Source organism: Pyxicephalus adspersus, chromosome 4 (genome assembly GCF_032062135.1).
Source record: "Pyxicephalus adspersus chromosome 4, UCB_Pads_2.0, whole genome shotgun sequence".
Lineage (NCBI taxonomy): Eukaryota > Metazoa > Chordata > Amphibia > Anura > Pyxicephalidae > Pyxicephalus > Pyxicephalus adspersus.
Window position 1 is genome coordinate 18,248,989 of NC_092861.1, and position 19,832 is coordinate 18,268,820.

General features: G+C 39.8%; 1 protein-coding gene across 1 annotated transcript in view; it reads right to left on the bottom strand.

The window, feature by feature from the left end:
- The window catches only part of VSNL1 (visinin like 1), a 93,195-nt gene extending 73,844 nt beyond the window's left edge, over positions 1–19,351 (bottom strand). The window contains exon 1 of the mRNA XM_072407507.1: positions 19,134–19,351. The gene's annotated coding sequence lies outside the window, so the exon portion shown is untranslated. The remainder of the gene's footprint in view (positions 1–19,133) is intronic.
- Between the last annotated feature and the right edge of the window lie 481 nt (positions 19,352–19,832).

Consider the following 19,832-nt stretch of genomic DNA (forward strand, 5'->3'; position numbering starts at 1 on the left):
TGCAACCATTATTAATAGATCAAGGACAAGCTGCACTCTTTAAATTCTTATAAGTTTTAGCAATCTGTGTGCTGGTGGCATTCTATTTTACTGATCTATGCATAACTGATCATCTAAAGCTTCCATATGCTACCATTATAAATGTAAAATTATGCCTTAATTTGTCTCAGTCACAAATGTATCAGTTACATGCAGGTGCTGTTTTATGCAACAACAGCAGAACATTTTTCAGGACACAATGTGGATCGCATGAACAGCACCCTTTTGCCCCTGAGGCCTATAGTAGCTGACATAGCAGTAAGATAGCCAGTCTGTGGTCAATACCCCGATGAAAACACAAAGCACCCAGTAATTTTTTATGCCAATAAGCCATGTCAGGCTTTAATAATCGACACAGTGACACACAGATAGCAATGTACATAGAATCTTATGAGCACAATATTAGAGGAGCTACTGTCTTGCTGTGACGGCGCTGCAGGATCCCCCGGGCGCTTGGATTACACAAGGTCAGAGCTAGCTAGCTAAGTGACAGCCGCTGAAATGTAACCCATTTCTCTCCCTCAATAAACAATGCCAACACTCCAATATTTTCTTATACAAACACAACACACTTCAGCCAGTTCAATGCATGATAAAGAGAAGCTGGGTAGAGCCTAGGTAACACTACTACAAACAATGTGTTGTTTCCAGTGTGCCAGTAATGGGATGCAGCGTGGAATAAATTAATCTTATTTGCATAGTAACAAAACGGCTAAAATGTATTAACAGACCTGGCACAAACACTGAACTCTACTTGACTCCACAGATTGGGCTGCATTTGAAAACTTCAGTTAAAGCAAAGAGACTGAAGAAGACCTGTCATCATGTCAAAAAAGTCAAGTAATTCCAAGCTGCAGAAGTGTCATGTCTCTCCTTTAGGCTAGAGCTACAAAGGCATTTTTTAACACTTGCATAAAAAAGTATTTGGAGCACTGAACTACTATCCGTGACCATCACTATCATCATACAACTGGAAATCTAGTCTAGGGGATAATGAATAAGATGAATTATCAAATGCCTCATTTCCGAGACCTGGTGCTCAATGTTACGGGGATGTAGGCAGGTCCTCAATGTCTTCACGCACAATGTAAGCCCATTGATCCTGTACTGTAGATAACAACGTTGTAAAGGTGCAAAAAAGAGAAACAGTTTTGAAGACATGGTTTTAGAAAGTGGAAATGACCAGGGAATTAAGGAATACGGTATTTCACAGCTTCTAGAGTTTAGTACCAGGTTAAGTTGGTGGCTCAGAGGTTAGCACTCTGGCCTTTGCAGCGCTACGTCTCAGGTTCAAATATCAGCCAGAACATTATTTGCATGGAGTTTGTAGGTTCTCCCCGTGTCTGCATGGGTTTCCTCCCACATTCCAAAAACATGCTGTAATTGGCTTCCCACAAAATTGAACTTTGGCAATGATATATGACCATGGTAGGGACATTAGATTGTGAGCCTTTTTGGGGGACAGCTAGTGACATGACTTTGTACAGCGCTGCATAATATGTCAGCGCTATATAAATACTGTGTAATAATAAGTCTTAAAAAAAATAACGATTGTTTTGCTATACATACTAACACTGCACAAATTTATTCTCAAACTACAAAAAATATAATACAAATAAAAAAAATTATTTTATACAATAAACAGCCCTTCTAAAGATTACAGATTAAATTAGATCATGGCGTACTAATTAATAATGTACCGAACCAAACCAGGAGATCAGCCATTGCGTCAGTTCTAATTACTTTTAAATGACACAATGCATCAATCTGAGGACCTCCCAGCAGTATATGTACAATAAAACAACAAGGACGGTAAACAGAAAGGCGATTATAGCGTGCGCTATGATTGCTAAGCGCAGGATTAGGAAGTTAGACCACAGGCAGCACTTACTGTATGACGTCAAATGGCTCAAGTGAAAAGGTCTTCACTTTAAAAGAATAAAACCTGAAAGCTTATGCAGGTTAAGGGGGAGCAAGGCTTTATTGTCATTTAGTTAAATGTGAAGTACAGCCTGTACACCCAGCAATACAAATTGTAATAAATAATGTGAAGCTAAATTTATTTGAACACTTAGGGCCTGATATATTAAAGCTCTCCAAGACTGGAGAGAATACACTTTCGTCAGTGAACCTAGGTGATCCAGCAAACCTGGAATGGATCTCCTGAAAGTTATTTGCTGTTTGTTAGCAAATGTTTTCAATCCTGGACTAGAATAATTCCAGGTTTGCTGGATCACCCAGCTTCACTGATGAATGTGTATCCTCTCCAGCCTTGGAGAGGTTTATTAAATCAGGCCTTTAGTGCACATGCAAGGTAAAATTAAGGCATATTTTAGACTTGGCGTCAAAAACCGAGTTAGCCGCTTTCAGGTGCCCCTGTTCAACTACTATGCAGTGTTTAGTGTCAACTACAACATTTGACAATTGTTTTACCGTCAGGTGGAGCACTTACAGGAACCACGCCACAATCTACCCCAGCCACGTTAACAAAAGGGTTCACAGCCCTCCTGTTCAGTTGAATGGGTGCATTTTTGTAAAGCACATAATTTATTATTGGAAAGGAACATGTCTTCACATTACTCATTAACATTTGCTTCCCACTTCTCCTGAGGCACTCCCTTTGTCCTAAACATCCAGGGATATGGATTAGACAATTTATTACCCACTATGTGGTTCCTCCCATCAACCCCCCTTGGTCATTACAGTTTTCTATAATGACCATGGCACACAGTAGCTGAAATGCTATACCTTAAAAACTTTGCAGGATCTTCAACAGAAAGCTCCGTCTGTATTTGTAAATAGTAAATACGGCATACTCCAAAAACCATAAAAATGGCTCAAGCTTATTTTAGTACAAAAAATAACATATCTTTGATGTTAAAGCGGAAGTAAACTAAAAACCACTAAAACTAATAAAAAAAAAAATCACACTTACTTTTAATCCAGCAGATCCCTCGTTGGCGCTGGTCCTTCCCACAATCCGGTCCCACATCATTCTGGGATTCCTCGTTTTGGAGCAAAGGAAGCACTGGGCGCCACCATCTTCTGGCTTCTCTTCCGGTCTTCCTGCTTCATCACCTGATCTCTCACTGCGCAGGTGTGACATCGCACTGCGCATGCATGAGATCAGCATCTCTTACCCCTTGGATGAAAAGATGCCCCTTCTGCGCATGCTCGAGATCAGGGAATGCGCAGAAGGAGCATACAGAGCCTCCCGGGATGCATGACATAGGTATCCTGGGAGGCTCTGAGCTCCCATTAGGTCTTCATCACTGCGGTGATCAAGACTTAAAGGTGCGGTGCTGCACCTGTAAAAAAAAAAAAAAGTGTGTTGCACTTTAAAAAAAAACACCAACATATTTACTTTTTATAGAAGGGTTGTCTACCCTTCTAAGTATTACATGTCTGCACAAGATAAGAGAACACAAAAATGGCCTCATCAGGTTTCTTCTACTCTTACTATCAATAATTATATGTTTTACTTGTATTTATATATTCAATATATTTATTTATACTTAAGTTCGCCATACCTTAATTTTTCTTTCCTTTTCAGATTTCAAACATAGCATAACACACATGCCTACCAAGTGGGGATTATGGAAAATGGCAAATCTCCTGATTTCTTCAAGGGAATTTACAGACTTCCCAGAATCGATCAATAATGACTCTGCATTTGGTGTGATGGTCCTTACTATAAATAGCGCCTATATTTTATTCTTCCATGCTGACTGTAAAAATTAGAGTTGACATCAGTGCACAGCAGATCCGTCATTTACAAAATGTACCATTACAGACAAGAAAGAAAAGTAGAAAAATGTATCACAGTGTGAGAGCTGGTCACTTGTCAGGAGCAATCACTGCCTCTGATTAGTATAAAATGGGACCTAAGTCACATCCAGCACTTGATCACAGCAGGGAATTAAGAGGATAATAAAGCAAAGTTTAGTTTATAAACAGGAGCAAAATTTGTGCTATAAAGGCACAAAATAAAGAAAGAGGCTAAACAAAGGTTTGTATACTTTTCTTCCAGTGTTCATGTACTTGGCCATAGTTTACTCCATTAGGAAGGTCTTTAATGTGGAAATCCAGGCAAATATCAAAGTCTTCAGACCTAGGTGTTATGCCCAATATACACTATAACAACATTTTTGGGATACCTGATCATAATGTTGAAAAAAAACTTGATGGACTTCTAATTCCAAAACCACGGTCATTAAAGTATGGTCTCCCTTTTGGGACTATAACTTTAGAAGTTTTTTTGGGTGCCGTAGGAGCATTTTTAGGATTGGACGGGAAGTCATGCCTCCCAATCGGTGTTTCAAATCATCCAAAATGTTTTTAGTAGGGTTTAACAAACAACCTCTTCGTTTTCCTAATAGGAAGGACACAGCTAGGTGTCAAACACCTAGGACCATACTGGACTTGAAGTTGACCACAGTGTTCAATCGAAGGCTCAACCATTTGGGATTGTACATTTGGGAACCATTTGTGCATGTTTGTGAGGTGGATCATGGTGCATTTCTTAAAAGTGACAAGTTGCTTCAGACCACGTGGTTGCTTCTCTCACCTCAACCGCAAGAAAAAGTGGTTGTCAAACTCTGCAGCTCACAGAATAGCAATTGAAGAGAGGAGTATGGAAGCTGCAACAGTCAGAAAAGGGCTTTTCTCTTACTACCTTTGTTTACAGAATAAGTTGGATACATATTTATGAGTTTAAATCAGTGTTCCTCAATCAGGATTTCTCCAGGGTTTCCATGATCAATAAGAAAATTGCCCCAGTCAGTTTAACTGACAGTAATGATCTTTTTGGCTGTGATCTGTAGGAGTGACATTCTTCCCAATGGCCAACAAATGTAGAGGATATTATTCCCAAAGGCCACCATACATCTACTGTGAACTGTGGATATATTAATTATAGGAGGGGTTACCCAAGACCTGAAGGTTATTTCAAGGGTTCCTCCATGTAAAAAAAAAAATCAGCCTACAAAATCTCCATCAGTTCTAACTCATTTAGATTTTGAGGCTCATCTGGCTTTGATTGTGTTAACATGACAGCAATTTCGGAATGTGCAATATGTAGAAAAGGTCAAAAACCTGAGACGTTCATTTAGGTACATCATACAAGCAACCGCACACAACTGAGAAGAATTGGCCTTTAAAGCGGACCTATCACCAAACTTTTTACTTTACATACAAAGGTAGACACCCTTAAAAAAAAAAAAGATGAAGCCCTTCTTCTTCAAGACAGAATGGGAGAGCAGAGCCTCCAGGGATACCAAGGTCACGAATCCCAGGAGGCTGCTGGATGATCTTTCTGGGCATGCATAGAAGAGCCATTTTAATACATTAGGGGGGATGCTGATTTTACACATGTGCAAATCAGCAAAAGGCAGTAGTAGAAGGCGACCCCTGGCGCTTCTCTGTGCCGGGACTAAGACGTATAGCAGGACAGAGTGGGACCCAATTGAAGACATCTCCGGAGGGATCTGAGGATAAGTAGGTAAGTGTGAATTTTTTGTTTTAAGTTTAGTTCCGCTTTAAACCATTATAGCATTTAGTAAGTAAAACCTATAATCATAGCTCCTGACTTCTAACCATAAAGAACCACTTAAGTTCTTCTCTCTTATTACTCTTTAGGGTCTACAGTTTTTCTTTATCTTGCACAATAACGACCAACTAGCTGGAAAACACGGTTCTATATCATCACATTGTATCTGCAATATTTTCCAGTAGTTCCGGACACCTTTATATAAAAACACCTTGATCATTGGATTTGTGAAGAACATGCAAGCTTTCAATTTCCATAAAGCATGCAGAAGATTATAGGATTCTATCTGAGTGTTTCTTTGGCCTGGCAGAATATTACGCCTACAAGTGCTTACAAATGCATGGGGTTTTCCATGCTTATTGGCTTTTCCTAAGGGTTAAAAATAAAAATGAATAGTGACATCCATTTGGTGAGTGAAGCCTGTTCATTTCTTGGCTTTCCTACCGGCAGAGTGTAGAAAGTATGACAAATCTCAAGCTTTTTGTTTCTGAGGCCGAGGCCTAGTTGCTTAGCAACAGACATAGTAAATGTCCAGGAGAAATGGCCTACTTACTCCGAGTGTTGTTACCCAATATATGGTGACAAACCCGGACTGCTTTTCACTCCAACACTCTAAAATTAACATTGCTTACTATATAATAGTATAATGTATTATTAAAACATAACAGTCATTAAATGTTTAGAAAATTGGGTGTGTTTTTTGCAACACAAACACGTCATAAGGTGTCCACACCTATGGCAGCCATTTCTAACCAGATTGGGTGGTAATTGGCCTTATATTCAAAATACACTGCATCATAGTCATGAACATGATGTGGTAGTGGGGAAGAATACATAACTGCAATATTTTTCCCAATGTCAGCATTGTCTGTGACCGCTTGACTGTATACCGAATTACCGAGCCCAAAAGTCACTGTGACATGGTAAGATTGTACACAACTATCCAACCACCCATCAATGTCTATGCTCACTATATAGAAGATCTTATTATTTTTTATAGAGTTGTTAGTTTGAAACCTTGAACGTTGAAGATTTTGCAACTGGTCTAAAGAATATCAGTCTCAAGTTTTCAGAATGCACTTGCCTTGCGGGATTTTTTAAGGTAACAGTTGGGAAAATGTGATATATTTCATCATGTCAGAAGGTAATAGCAAAATTGATGAGGGTATGTAAACCAGCCATGAATCCATTATGCAAGGAACTTGTTATCCAGGAATTTATTCCAACTGACCTTTTCTTTCCAAAATCACAGGTGATATTATTCTGCATCTTCTAAACCAAGCATGTCAAACGGGTGATTTATGAGCCGCATGAGGGTTTTTTTGGTCCTTCTCTGTGGACCTCAATAAATTAAGGATAAAGAAAATCACTGAACTGTCTGTCACCTGTTCTGTTTTTTACATTTAACACCTCATGCAAAAAATGTTACTAGAAAATGTTTTTTGTTTCCTATCTCTAGGTCAGGGGTGTCAAACTCTGGCCTATGGGCCAAATCTGGCCCACAATGTCCTTTATTTGGTCCCCCAAAGAAATCCTAAAAATGAACTGCAGCTGGCCCTCTGCTGCATTGAGATAGCTCCACTAATACAATACCGGGCATCACTTGCGTCTATTGACCAGCAGGCTCTCTGCCTATGCATGGCCCCGCATTGGGCTGTTTTATAGACGCAAGTAATGTGGGGACTTGTCCAATGAAGAGGGAGTTTCAGCGACGGGTCACTCATACAATTTAGCCTGCCTCAATTTTTTTAAAACTTTAAAACTTTATCTAAGTTTTGAATTTTGGCCCACTGTGTATTTGAGTTTGACACCCCTGTTCTAGGTGCTCATAATGTGGTCCACAAAAGACATATGGCCTGATTTATTAAAGCTCTTCAAGGCTGGAGAGGATACACTTTAATCAGTGAAGCTGGGTGATCAAGCAAACCTAGAATAGATCTGGATAAGGATTCAAAACATTTGCTGGCAAATAACAAATGAGTTTGAATAAATCCATTCCAGTTTTGCTGGATCACCCTGCTTCACTGATGAAAGTACATCCTCTCTAGCCTTGGAGAGCTTTAATAAATCAGGACCATAACATGCCTCATATCAATGATTATGTGCAAATGACAAATCTCCAGGGTTTTGATGGTGTTATGTTTATCTGCTGGCTTTACAGTGTATAGCCCTGGGTGCTTTTATATTTTGCTGTTTTTGAGTTATTGTGCTACTTTGTGACCCTTTCTTTTATCTGCATGTGACATGCCTGCTCTAAACAAAATCTAGCAATCTACAAGAAGGTAAACTTGATGACAATTTGCCTTTTTTATAACTTTACTTGACATGTAACCACAAATAGGTATAGTATTAGAGTATTATTTACAATACAGAACAGCATGGAGGCCAACAGATTGGCAAGCTCAAACGCTTAGTGCTCTCAGGAACTCCAGTTTTGAAATCCTAAATTGCAAATGACATGACACCTTATCTTGCCAACACTCCTCCATAATGAAGAATATGTAAATGATTGGGCAAGTCTGTCAAAGTTTTATATCCTGAGTGTTTTGGCACTTCTAAATGCTTGCTTGAGGGAATTTTGTTTTCCGCTCCTCATACAAGTATATGAGAATTTAAAAAGGAGCCTAAAATAAATTACCTGCAGGTCAGCAGGAGGTCAAATGTACCTGTCAATTAATTCTAAATGATCTCAGATGTGACTCAAATTGAAGTCAAAACTATGCTACAAATGCCTAACAACTTGTTGTTTTGTGTATTCCCAAATCTGTGCAGGGATCCAGCATGATCTAGACTCTCATCAGAAGCTTCCTGTAATAAAGACCTTTCACTGCTGCTTTGTCTTCTTGTACAGATTGACTGGTCTGCCCACTGTAGCTTTCTGCAGGCAGCCTGTAATGGTCAGGCATGCTGGGCCCCTCCTACCTGCACAGGCAATTTGCAGCTCAGTGACAAAGACAGTTCAATTTTGCAAGGTAGTCATTGGGTTTGCAAAGGAATATGGTTCACATGATTAATTAATATCCTTTAAAGTTATTGAGTACAATATTTAAAAGAAAGGGTTTTTTTGACCGAAATTCAACTTTAAATATGAGCCAGGGACATAAGGTTTTATAGACAACAATCTTTAAAAGTTTAAACTGTATACGCAAGTTTTATGGCTTTATGACCTAAGCATTTTATTACAAGGCAGCTGGTGCCTGCACATATTATCTGCTATGGTCTATCATGCTACTGACTACACAGTTCACCTGTTGGATGTCCATACTAAAAAAAGCAGTCACATCCCATAGTTCTCTAAGAAAAAGGCTATCACATTGTATCATTTGCACATTGCAAATTGTATGTCCAGCCTTTTCTTGTCCATCTACTGTTTGTGTACCTGTTGTCAATTTTCCTTCAATCCTTGAGATTGGTGCAACCATTGCAACCATGACAGTGGTCTGTGTTAGGATACCACACAATATGCACACTTTTGTCTGGACAAAGGTAATGTATAACATTGGCAAGCTCTTTGACATGACACACGATTTGACATGCCCTGTCTTCGAAAGAACAAGTCCTAAGCTGGGCAATGCAAACATTTCATAATTAGGAAGTAATTGGAAGGTTTTTTTGAGTTTAGATCTATGGTCTTACTTTACACTTTCTTATGGGTTCAAATACATGTTTACAGCTACTGCTGTAAACCCCTTTTCACCTTATGACATATCATGGTGTCAAACGTCACCTGAATAGTGAAAGGTTCTCTCCTATTAGCTGTATAACCTTTGTATAGTATGCTCTGACTGTGTAGTCAGAGAGTTGAAGGTTTGCAGCTATCACACTTCAGACAACCTCTGACCTCCTACCACTAGCTGAAATGTTGGGAGATTGCAGAGCAAATGTAAAGTTGAAAAGGCAGAAATGGTAAATCTTATTTAAGACTGTCAAGTTATACAAATGTAAAACCCAGTGGGTGATTTTTGTGCCTCTTCTGCCAAAGTACATTGGTTTAGCTGTCAATTTTGCTATTCAAAGACAGTAATTTGTTCCTTCTATGGAAACATGGAGGCAAACAACTGTCACTGATAAGACGGATGTAGCACACTCTCTGGAAAACCCTGTAAACAAAATACACTACGGGGAAGTATCAGTCATTGCGTCTGTGTAATATACTAAAGACATTAGCAACATTACTTTTCTGTTGTTCTAAAAAAATAAATCAAAAGCAGCAGCAGAAACAAACACTCTCATAGCAGCTTTTATAATAGAGACCATTTAGATCATTGTCTTGACAGTAAAATGCCAGACAGATATAAACAGATTTTAATATAGTTATTAAATATTTAAATACATTTTCATATATACCCTGTGTTTCCCTTTATACTGGCCTCCTATGGTTCCCTGCATACCACAACTCACACTACAGGGGCATCAATGGTGCCCCTGGTTCATTCAAAAGTGATTTTTGTTACAAATGGATTTTTGTGGACTAGGTAGGGTCCCGCATCCTATACATCCTATATATTCTTACAGCAAGTTTTCATTTTATACATTCTCAACTCTGATCATGTCAATACTTCTCACATCTGACCCTGTTGACATTCAAGCATTAGGTGTTCTACCAACCCCTGAATACTCCAGCATCTCTTCCTCCTTTGGCATTCCCCTTAAAGCAAATGCAACCCTTTGGCCTCATAAAAAATATGACATACCCAGTAGTAAATCCAGAATAAGCTTGGTGGGAAGAAGTTTTAGGCAGGTGGCAGCCCCTGTATTGTGACCCAACTTTTCAGTAACCACCCAAAAACAGCGGAGTGGTTACTGAAAAATGCCAGGTGGTGTACCCAGCTGAAACGGGCTGGTGAGAACACTGCATACCTATAGATTTATGCCATTCACTGTTAAAATCCAAAATCCTTGCACCCTGCATTTGTGTTAAATTGGTGGAAATGCTGCTTTTGTGTGGAGCTGCATCCTTGTACAACTTTCTATGCAAGCATCCATACATGTGGCACAATGCAAAAACAACAGGACATGAGAAGACACGCTGCCCTACCATTTCACAACTAGGAGATGTAAGCATCAATTGTACAAGCCAAAAATAATAATGGCGAAAGTCCCATAATAAAAGCCACTATGGGCTACTGAGTGCAAATCAAGGTGGTGGTCATATCACTGAATTGTTCTGCCCCTCTTTCAACTTCTTGATTTTAGTTATACCTCAATTTTAGAGCTTTTCCATTTCCTAAAACATTCTAAAAGCATTTTTAAAATCCTTGTTGATGTTTCACCAATAAATATTTCTGGGTAATAAATGACGCCGTTAAGTAACAAGGTATCACCTGCATAAATGGGCACATTAGTCTGCCAATTGCTATTGTTTTATGTAAACAACCGACAATCATCAAAACAGTTGTCAAATAAAAGATACAATTATTTGTAGCAAACTAGATTTTGTGTTTAGTGACAACTTTGGCATGTTGAAAAGTCAGATTTCCACATCGAGAGAGAAAGATTTTCACGTTAGCTGTGCTTAGTGATGCCAGACAATTTCCCCGGAGACAAAGTTTAGCAAACAAATCTTTACCCTGGTTCTGGCAGGCATCTTGAAGGGCACTGAAAACCACCAAGGTCAAACCTATGAGTAAGAGTGTCATTTGTAATTCATGTCAGACCCAGATACATGGACTGAAGAGATAAAGTGAGGTGATAATCATCATAAGGTAAAACATATGGAGGAGACAAATATTCAGAAGCCAATTAGTGGAATCATCATGCATTATAAAGATAAACTGACCTTTGTTTGAATCTGCACTGATTAAACAATATATTATTAACCCATCATCCTCATGCCCACTCTGGCCCCTGTTCTCCCCCATTTCTAATTCACACTTTCCATGAGTTTCTGATATTTCCTATACTTTGTTTGGATATTTGTTTATTTTATGGAAGGGGAATGTGTTCAGGAGATGTGGCCATGTCTTATGTCAAGCCACGTACTTACAGTCTTTCCTAAGTCTACTTGATTGAGCGACACTGGACATGTACAAAATATAGTGGCATGGAAATTAATGGATTCAAAGGGGTTTGTTCTTAATGGTGATTACCTCACATCGTCATTTTCCAGGTGGTTTGAATGCTGACGATCTGCCTGATCAGCCACCGATGTAAAAATGTGAATTTTGATGGGTGGTTGGAATTCCATTACTAGATGTTTCTAACCACTCCTCTGAATTTGTCATAGGGCCATGAGGTACAGCTGATTGACAAAAGAGACATGAACCCTTTTATTCGTCAAAATATAAGGCACTGGCTCCTGAAGGCTTTTTGTTTTACAATGGACCGTGTATGCGGAACACAGCCAGCCGCCAGGGACAATGTTATAATGAGCTACATCATCAGTGGCCATCCAATGGCTAAAATAAATTTCCATAGACCCAGAAGTCCGCAGTGGAGTCGGTCAAGAACATGATGGCTTCCTCAATCGTGGCGAATACAGGATCCTGGACCTGGCATCGCTGCATGGCGCCTGCACACAGATAGGTCTGTGACATAATCCGCATACTTGCTGATTATAGCAGAAGCTCACCACCCACCAAGTACAGGTCCTCTTTAAAGGCTAACCATTCTTGAAAAAAAAAATTCTGAATTTACATTACATAGATGTAACATTTCTACTGGGAATTTTTAATGCCAAAATATAAAAAGTGCCGTCTATTAAAGATACTGTAAATTTACTTCCCCTGCCATTGTCACACTGTCACATTATTTTAGAATACAATAGCTCTCTGCACAAAATTTCAATACTGATCATCTTTTAAAAGAATGTAATTTAGACATTAAAATAGACCAGAAATGGTTTATTCTCAGCAATTTTAAAGTTCAAGAGTATTAGATTCAGATGGGATCTATAAACTATTGCATTTACTTGCTGAGGTGAGGTATTTGAACATAATGGGGGAGTCTGGGTTGCTTGGGGTACCGCTTCTCAGAGGTAGTCCATAGACCATTCTGTTATTACTGTGCATCATAATAAATTAAATTAAGTTGCTGTCTGTATCCTTGACTGTCATAGAGCCCGTATCTGGGTTGACTGTTACAGAGCCCGTATTTGGGTTGACTGTTAAAGAGCCCGTATTTGGGTTGCCCCCCCCCCCCCCATTACTGTTTTTAATGTTGCCTGTAAAGTCTTTATGAATTGGGTCTTTATTTCTTGTCAATCCTAATAGTCATGCCAATGGAAGGGAACAATTCGATGAAATGCAGGACGTCCTGTTTTGGTATTTCAGGTGACGGATAGTTGCTTGGAAGATGCACATATCTGGCTGGTTTTGCTGCAATGTCAATCCTCTCTGCTTTCCTGGCTTCCCAGGCGAAAAATATTTGTTAGCTATCTTTTGGGATAGAATCTCTCTACTTGTGACAGTAAGGGGGCCATTGTTTGTTTTTTTGATGTTTCCATTTATGGGTTGTATTTGGTTATTTTCAATGTGCACGAGGGGTCATAGGAGAGACTTCTCTGTTGATTGGTTCTTTGGACCAAACACACACACCTGATTGTTGTTTGTTCATTGTTGCCTAATTGAAAAACTGGTTTCTTGTCTTCATATTACCACGAGTGCCAATTTATTGAATACATATTATCACTAATGTCTCTTTGCTCCCATAAAACCTGTTTGTTGACCAAATATTCACATTTGTTACATTTGTGCATTTCTTGGCATGACTGCATATTGTAATATTTACTGCCATGGATATTGTAAATAAAAACAGTCTGCTTCCTGTATATTATAACAGTCGACTAGTTGTGCATGATTGTCCATTTGGGGCCCATGCATTGTCAGGATGACCATTTATGTATCGTGAAATCAAACAATTATATCACTATATTTTAAACATCTATAGGCCTGTCATTACCGGTAGCAGAAGAATACTTTTATTTTTATGCTTTGACCTATATATACCATTATCAAACCCTTACATTGTATTTAGTGCATCATATAAGCCCCATGTTACTCCACTGTGCACTGTTTGTTTATATTGTTGGTATAAATTAAATTTCATTATTGATTAAGGGTGTAGATAAGGGCATGTGAAGTGATGGGAATTCTCATCACTGACTGTTGAGAAATTACTTTTGTTACAGGGTGCTACAGGATTAGAACCTCAGTCAGATTATTATAAACTGTGTATTCTTTTCCTAATGAGATCACTGCCATTATTTCTTGTTCTGCAGTCACAGGACAGGAAGGTAAAATCCACCTAGGGGGTCACAGATCATGTCAGGTCACAGTTGCTGGGGGTTCCTCTGCGGCTGATTTACTTCCCATTTGATGATGCCTACATAGTTCTGGGGCCAACACCATTGATAGAGCCAGATGCATGACTCTAATGATTTTAGTTGTAGTGGTATTATGGCCACCACTTTACAGGAGGATTTAAATTGCTTTTTTCTTCATTGACCCTTTAAAAAAATTTAGTAGAGGTTCCCTACCACTAATCTGAAATGGGGTTAAAAAGGTTGGGAAGGGCTGCATAAGAGTATATATAGAACAGGATCTAGGCATGATCAGTTTCCCTTCAGAGAGTCTTAGTGGCGCTGCATACATTTCCAGGTATGCAACAGAGATCCCTAGATTTGAATAACCACCTGTAATGTAACACAAAGCTCCCTTGGAAAAAGAAGGAAAAATGTTCAAGAAAATGTTTTGTAAGCAGGTGTGCATTGTGAATGAGCATTTTAATGCATTATTAAAAAGCACTGCAGTGCTTGATTTTATTTTCAACTTTCCTATAATTGTTTTGTGCCTCAGCATGTCATCATTATAACGTGTTGCAGCATGCTGTGTAATAATGGAAACTGCCCTACGTCAGCACGCTTGTTTGAACTTAAGCTATTGGGCCAAAAACATACTGGTAGGTTAAGTGGCCTACCCCAAAAATTGCCCTTAGAAACATTGGACATATGGTAGGTGTATTAGATTGTGAGCACATCCGAGAGACAAGGCTTTATTTATCAAGTTGGTACAAATGTCTCTAATGCAGTTGTCCATATCAACCAATATTGCTGTACACATGAACAGAAATAATGCAGGCTGAAGGTTGATAAGGTTTAGTGCATACTTTACCTACTTGTTAAATATGATTGTGCTATATGTGGGGGCCATATATATGAAAAAAGTAAGATTAGTCTGTGGTCAATGCATGTGTAAACTAAGTAAATCTAAATTAGAAGAAAAAATAATCTCCCTTGTATACAATACTAATTTCCTCCCCCTTCTGACAATGAAAGCTGTGCTGTTGATCAGAATGCGGTGGTGGAGGGGGTGGGCAAAGGCACAACATTGTTCAGGGTTTCAAAACCAGTAGGGAACATTACTCCATGTTCCATTGCAAAGAATGAAGTTTTATGTATGGTGCATAAAACAAAAACATCAATAGGATTTCATTGAAGATTTGTTACATTTTCACACAATATTCTGCCTTCTATTAGACCAGTTTGCTCACCGTTATGGTTGGTTCATATGGACAATAGAGTTGTGTTGTGGATACTATTTTCTAGGTGTCTAAAACCAACCAATAACTAAATGTTTGATTTCGTTTTAGCAGCGTTTTAGATCTTCCAGAGGCGTTTCACTATTGGTGCACTCATCGACTACTTTTAAAGAAATTGTACAGGAAAAGGAGAATTTAAGATATGTTAAAAACTATTTTTTATGTAGTCCCCCCTTTTTCCACCTGTGCTCCATCATGTTCTGCAATGGGCCATTTCTTGGTCGCCCAAACGCCCCCAAGACACCTTAAACTGCTAATCAAATGATTAGCTTGTTCTGAAAGCATTTAATAGGCATTCCCATGCAAATTTTTTGCAAGTAAGTGACAGAAAAGCCAAATACAAAAGGTTACAGAGAGCCCTGAAACTCTAAATTAACCACTTTGCTTCAAAACAACCTAAAAACCACCAATGGCAAAAATCTGTTCAACTGGTCTCATTGGTTTCCTTTACAATGAGAGGGTATGGAGGCTCATCTGCAGTTTTTGGGTTGTCATCTACTTCATAAATCCATCAGTATACACCAGCCCACATGATGCTAAAAGCAGAACCTTTATTTGTTTTCCTTAAACAGGCAACACTATGTCTTCTAATCCTACATTTTACACACTGCGGATAAAGTCTACTACGTTATCACACATCACAGGCTAGAAGGAAAAAAGGAAATGAAGGTATAAATACGATATGAAGCTTGACTTGCATCAGTTTTCATGCCAAGAGTAGTCTTTTGATTAGTAAAGGTGGATGCTATTTTTGCCTTGAATTCTTAAACATACCTGGAGGCTGGAAATGGCTCCAAGTATTGCTGCAATGAAAGGGAGAACTGGCCATTGCTCTATGTCTATAGCCCATAGGCACCCAGCCTCCGATTCTCCCCCTTTCCTGGGTCTGCAAAATAAATAATCTGCTAATAAAATCATTAATATAATATTATTTATATATATATATATGTGTATATATTCACTGCAAGGAATGGGGTGAGTGTCTGCTGGGTCATTGACTGGGTCATTGAGCTGAACCAGAAACTTATGTTAATTATCAGCAATGTATATATAAGTTTCGTGCAGACTCCATGACTTCAGTTTTTAATTATCTGGTGATTGCAGATGGGGGGGACATCATGATCTTCATGGGAAACAATGATCGTAATGAAAAAAAGAGGACCCTGTAATTACAGATTAGTCTTTTTATAGATATTTGCAATCTATTCTGTAGGCGTATATCTTCATGCTCCAAATATTTTTATATGCATGCCAATGCACAATAATTCAGCTTATTTCCTATGTTAAAATAACAAATATTGTAACATTGTTTCCTGCCTTAATAACTAGAAAATGAAGCCAATACTGGATAGATGGCTACATACATTCTCTGCAGAGTCCCTGCATTGTCTAATTTCCCATTTAATATCCATGATTATGATGCAGTAACTTCAGTATTTTTTTTTCACTGAGCAAATTTTGCAAACAATCGGGACGGCAATAAATCAGATGCTTGGGGGTTCCAGCTCCAGTTCTAAGAAATGAGTAGCATTATTTCTAAAACACAGGGGATTGAACAAGGATTCTATAATGTACATCTGACTGCATAGAAGAGTGGGGGTATACTGCAGCGCTAGCCAACCTGCAGAGGGTGGGGGGACGGGGGCACCAATGAGCTTACACAATTAAGCGTGCCTACATGTAGCTCAATCTTCACAGGCAAAACAGCAAGGTCTTTCTAGTAAAATAACCTTAAAATGGTCCAGAGGTCATTTACTCACCACATTTTCCTTCTAAGACAACAGAAGATCACTATCTAGTCTCTGTGGACCCAGATAAACACACACAAGGCACTAATGTGATTGAAGCTGCAGAACTATTTCAGCCTACATGATTTACAGGGTAACCAGATTGCACCGATTTATGGATTTCATCGAATGAGACGTAAATCCTTCAAAAAGCACATCGCTAAATAAAAATAGGGATAGAATACAAATAGAGAAATTAAGCAGGACGGCTGGATTTCAGGATGTTGTCAAGAAATTATGACAGGCCAGAATTAAATTCGGTTTGTGTGTACCGTTGCTTGTTCTGTAATAACAACGGTGCCATATGGCTCTTTTTTTCCCAATTGGGATATTAAATATCTACCAAATGAGCTTATAATGTCCAGACGATAATTATAAATCCATTGCTTATTTTTTAGTCAATAGATTAGAGTAAAAAATGTCATAAAAGGAGAAAAACAATTGCAATAAATAAACAAGTCACCTAGTTATTTATTAAATAAATATATATATATATATATATATATATATATAAGCAAATAACTAATTGCTGTTTTTGCTATGATGACTTATTTGCATAGTGTAGGGTTAATACTAGTATGACCTTGGGCTGATGTGCATGCATAGACACGACTATAACACACATGACAGGTCCGGTCTATGATGATTCAGTTGCACATTCCATACAGATCCAACAGTACACCAGAGAACTGTACAACTGCATGCTGCTTCTGCTGCATAATGTGCTCCTAGCTTGCTGATGCCATTTACATCCAAATCAATGAAGCCAAATGATGAAGCTGCCTAAAGACCTTATAGAAACCATCAGTGTCACAGTACATTCATATCCCAGTACAACCCTGCATTATGAAATACTATACTGTGACAGCGCTGTAATTTTTTATTCTAATGGAATGTTTACCATATTGTGAAATACAGACTTTGGCAGGTAGATTTCCACTAGTGCAAAGCACAGAGGCAGCAGATCATCTCAATGCTGTAGTAATAATATTGCTGCATGAATTTGGGAGCTATAGTTTGACAGCAGAACTCCAGGTCCATTCAATAAACCCTGCTCCCCAAACTATGGGTGAGCTCTGCTTCCCCAAATATGAATGAGCTTGGCTACCCCAGTAATGAAAGAGCCCTGCTCCCCTCAATATGAATGAAATCTGTTCCCCCATAATTATTGAGCCCTGACCCCTTAACTATAAACGAACCCTGCTACTCTTAAGATAAAAAAGCACTGCTCCCCAAAATATAAATGAACCCTGTTCTTCCTGGATAAATGACTGACCTCTGTTCCCCCTGATCATTGCTCCCCCAGGTTAAAGTAGCCATGCACTACCAGATCTCTGCTGAAAATTACTGAGCACCGTGCACCCCTAGATCCCTGCTCCTTCACCATGAATGAATGCACCCTCAGGATGAAGGAGCTATGCACCCCCAGATCCCAGCTCCCCCAGGATGATGGAGTCACAAACCACAGATATATGCTCCCCAGGATGATTGAGCCATGCACTCCCAGATCACAGCTCCCCCAGGATGATGGAGTCACGAACCACAGATATATGCTCCCCAGGATGATTGAGTCATGCACTCCCAGATCACAGCTCCCCCAGGATGAATGTGCCTTGCACCCCAGGATGAAGGAGCCATGCACCTTCAAGATCAATGAGCCCTTTAAGCCCAGATCCCAGCTCCCCCAAGATCACCATGCCCTGCACCCTCAGATCCCAGCTCCCCCAGGATGAATGAGCTCTGCACCCCCAGGATGAAGAAGCCAAGCACCCCCAGATCGCAGGTCCCCCAGGATGAATGAGCCTTGCACCCCTAGGATGAAGGAGCCATGCACCTTCAAGATCAATGAGCCCTTTAACCCCCAGATCCCAGCTCCTTCAAGATCACCATGCCCTGCACCCCCAGATCCCAGCTCCCCCAAGATCACCATGCTCTGCACCCCCAGATCCCCCCAGCACTGCTGCCATGGCACACAGGGCAGTATTATCATCCAGCATCCCTGCCATCCGGATTTGCACTGCAGCAGAACTGAACATATGTGATAAAATAAGATTGCACCGCTGGCTCGGTCACAGACACCCTGACTGTAAGCCCCTTAAAGAGAACCAGGGAGGGAATAAAGGGAATTACCCGAGGATACACCGGACCCATGCACCCCCTCCCCGATCTGCAATGTGACATATACATTCCATACGGCAGCATGAACGATGATTGACACTTACAGTCTACGGCGCTGCGGATTCACCTGATGGGAACACAATGGAGACCCCACTGGCCGCCTGGAGGGGGTTAGCAGGGGTAAGTATAGAAGTCAGGGGGGTGATCCCGGCCGTGCTTGCTTTAATTCCCTCCTGGACGGCGCCCGGTGTCAGCGCCAGCAATACAAGCTCCGCTCTGTGCGGCACAACTGGGAATCCCGGACAAAATCCAGGCAGGGCGCAGGGCGCAGGCGCGGTGTACAGCAGCAGAGGCAGCCTGAACCTCACTCCTCCTCTGCCTGTGTCCTCCACACATTCATCCTGCCCTTCCTTCCTCCAATGCCCACCTTTACCCCCATCCGTCTATATTCACCCCTGATAGGGATCATGCATTCTACTCCCCTATCTGAACCATTCCTGCTCATTACTTTTCCTCTAATCGAAGCTGAATAATGACATTTTTTTAGATCTATGTATTTTAATTTTCGGTACAGATGTTCAAGATTTTTTTTTATACATATAAAAACTAAAACTAAATTTTACAAAAAAAAAAAAAAAATAGTGCTGCCCTGCAAGAGTTAAATGCTTGTCTTTGGGGGACAAATTGGCAGCGTGCGCGCTTTCTTCTGCTGTCCTGATGCTGCGGATGTAGGTGGGCCCTTGGCGTTTTTTTGGTTTTGCGTTGTAAAGAATGTTGGAGAAGAGACAGCGGTGATTTCTTTT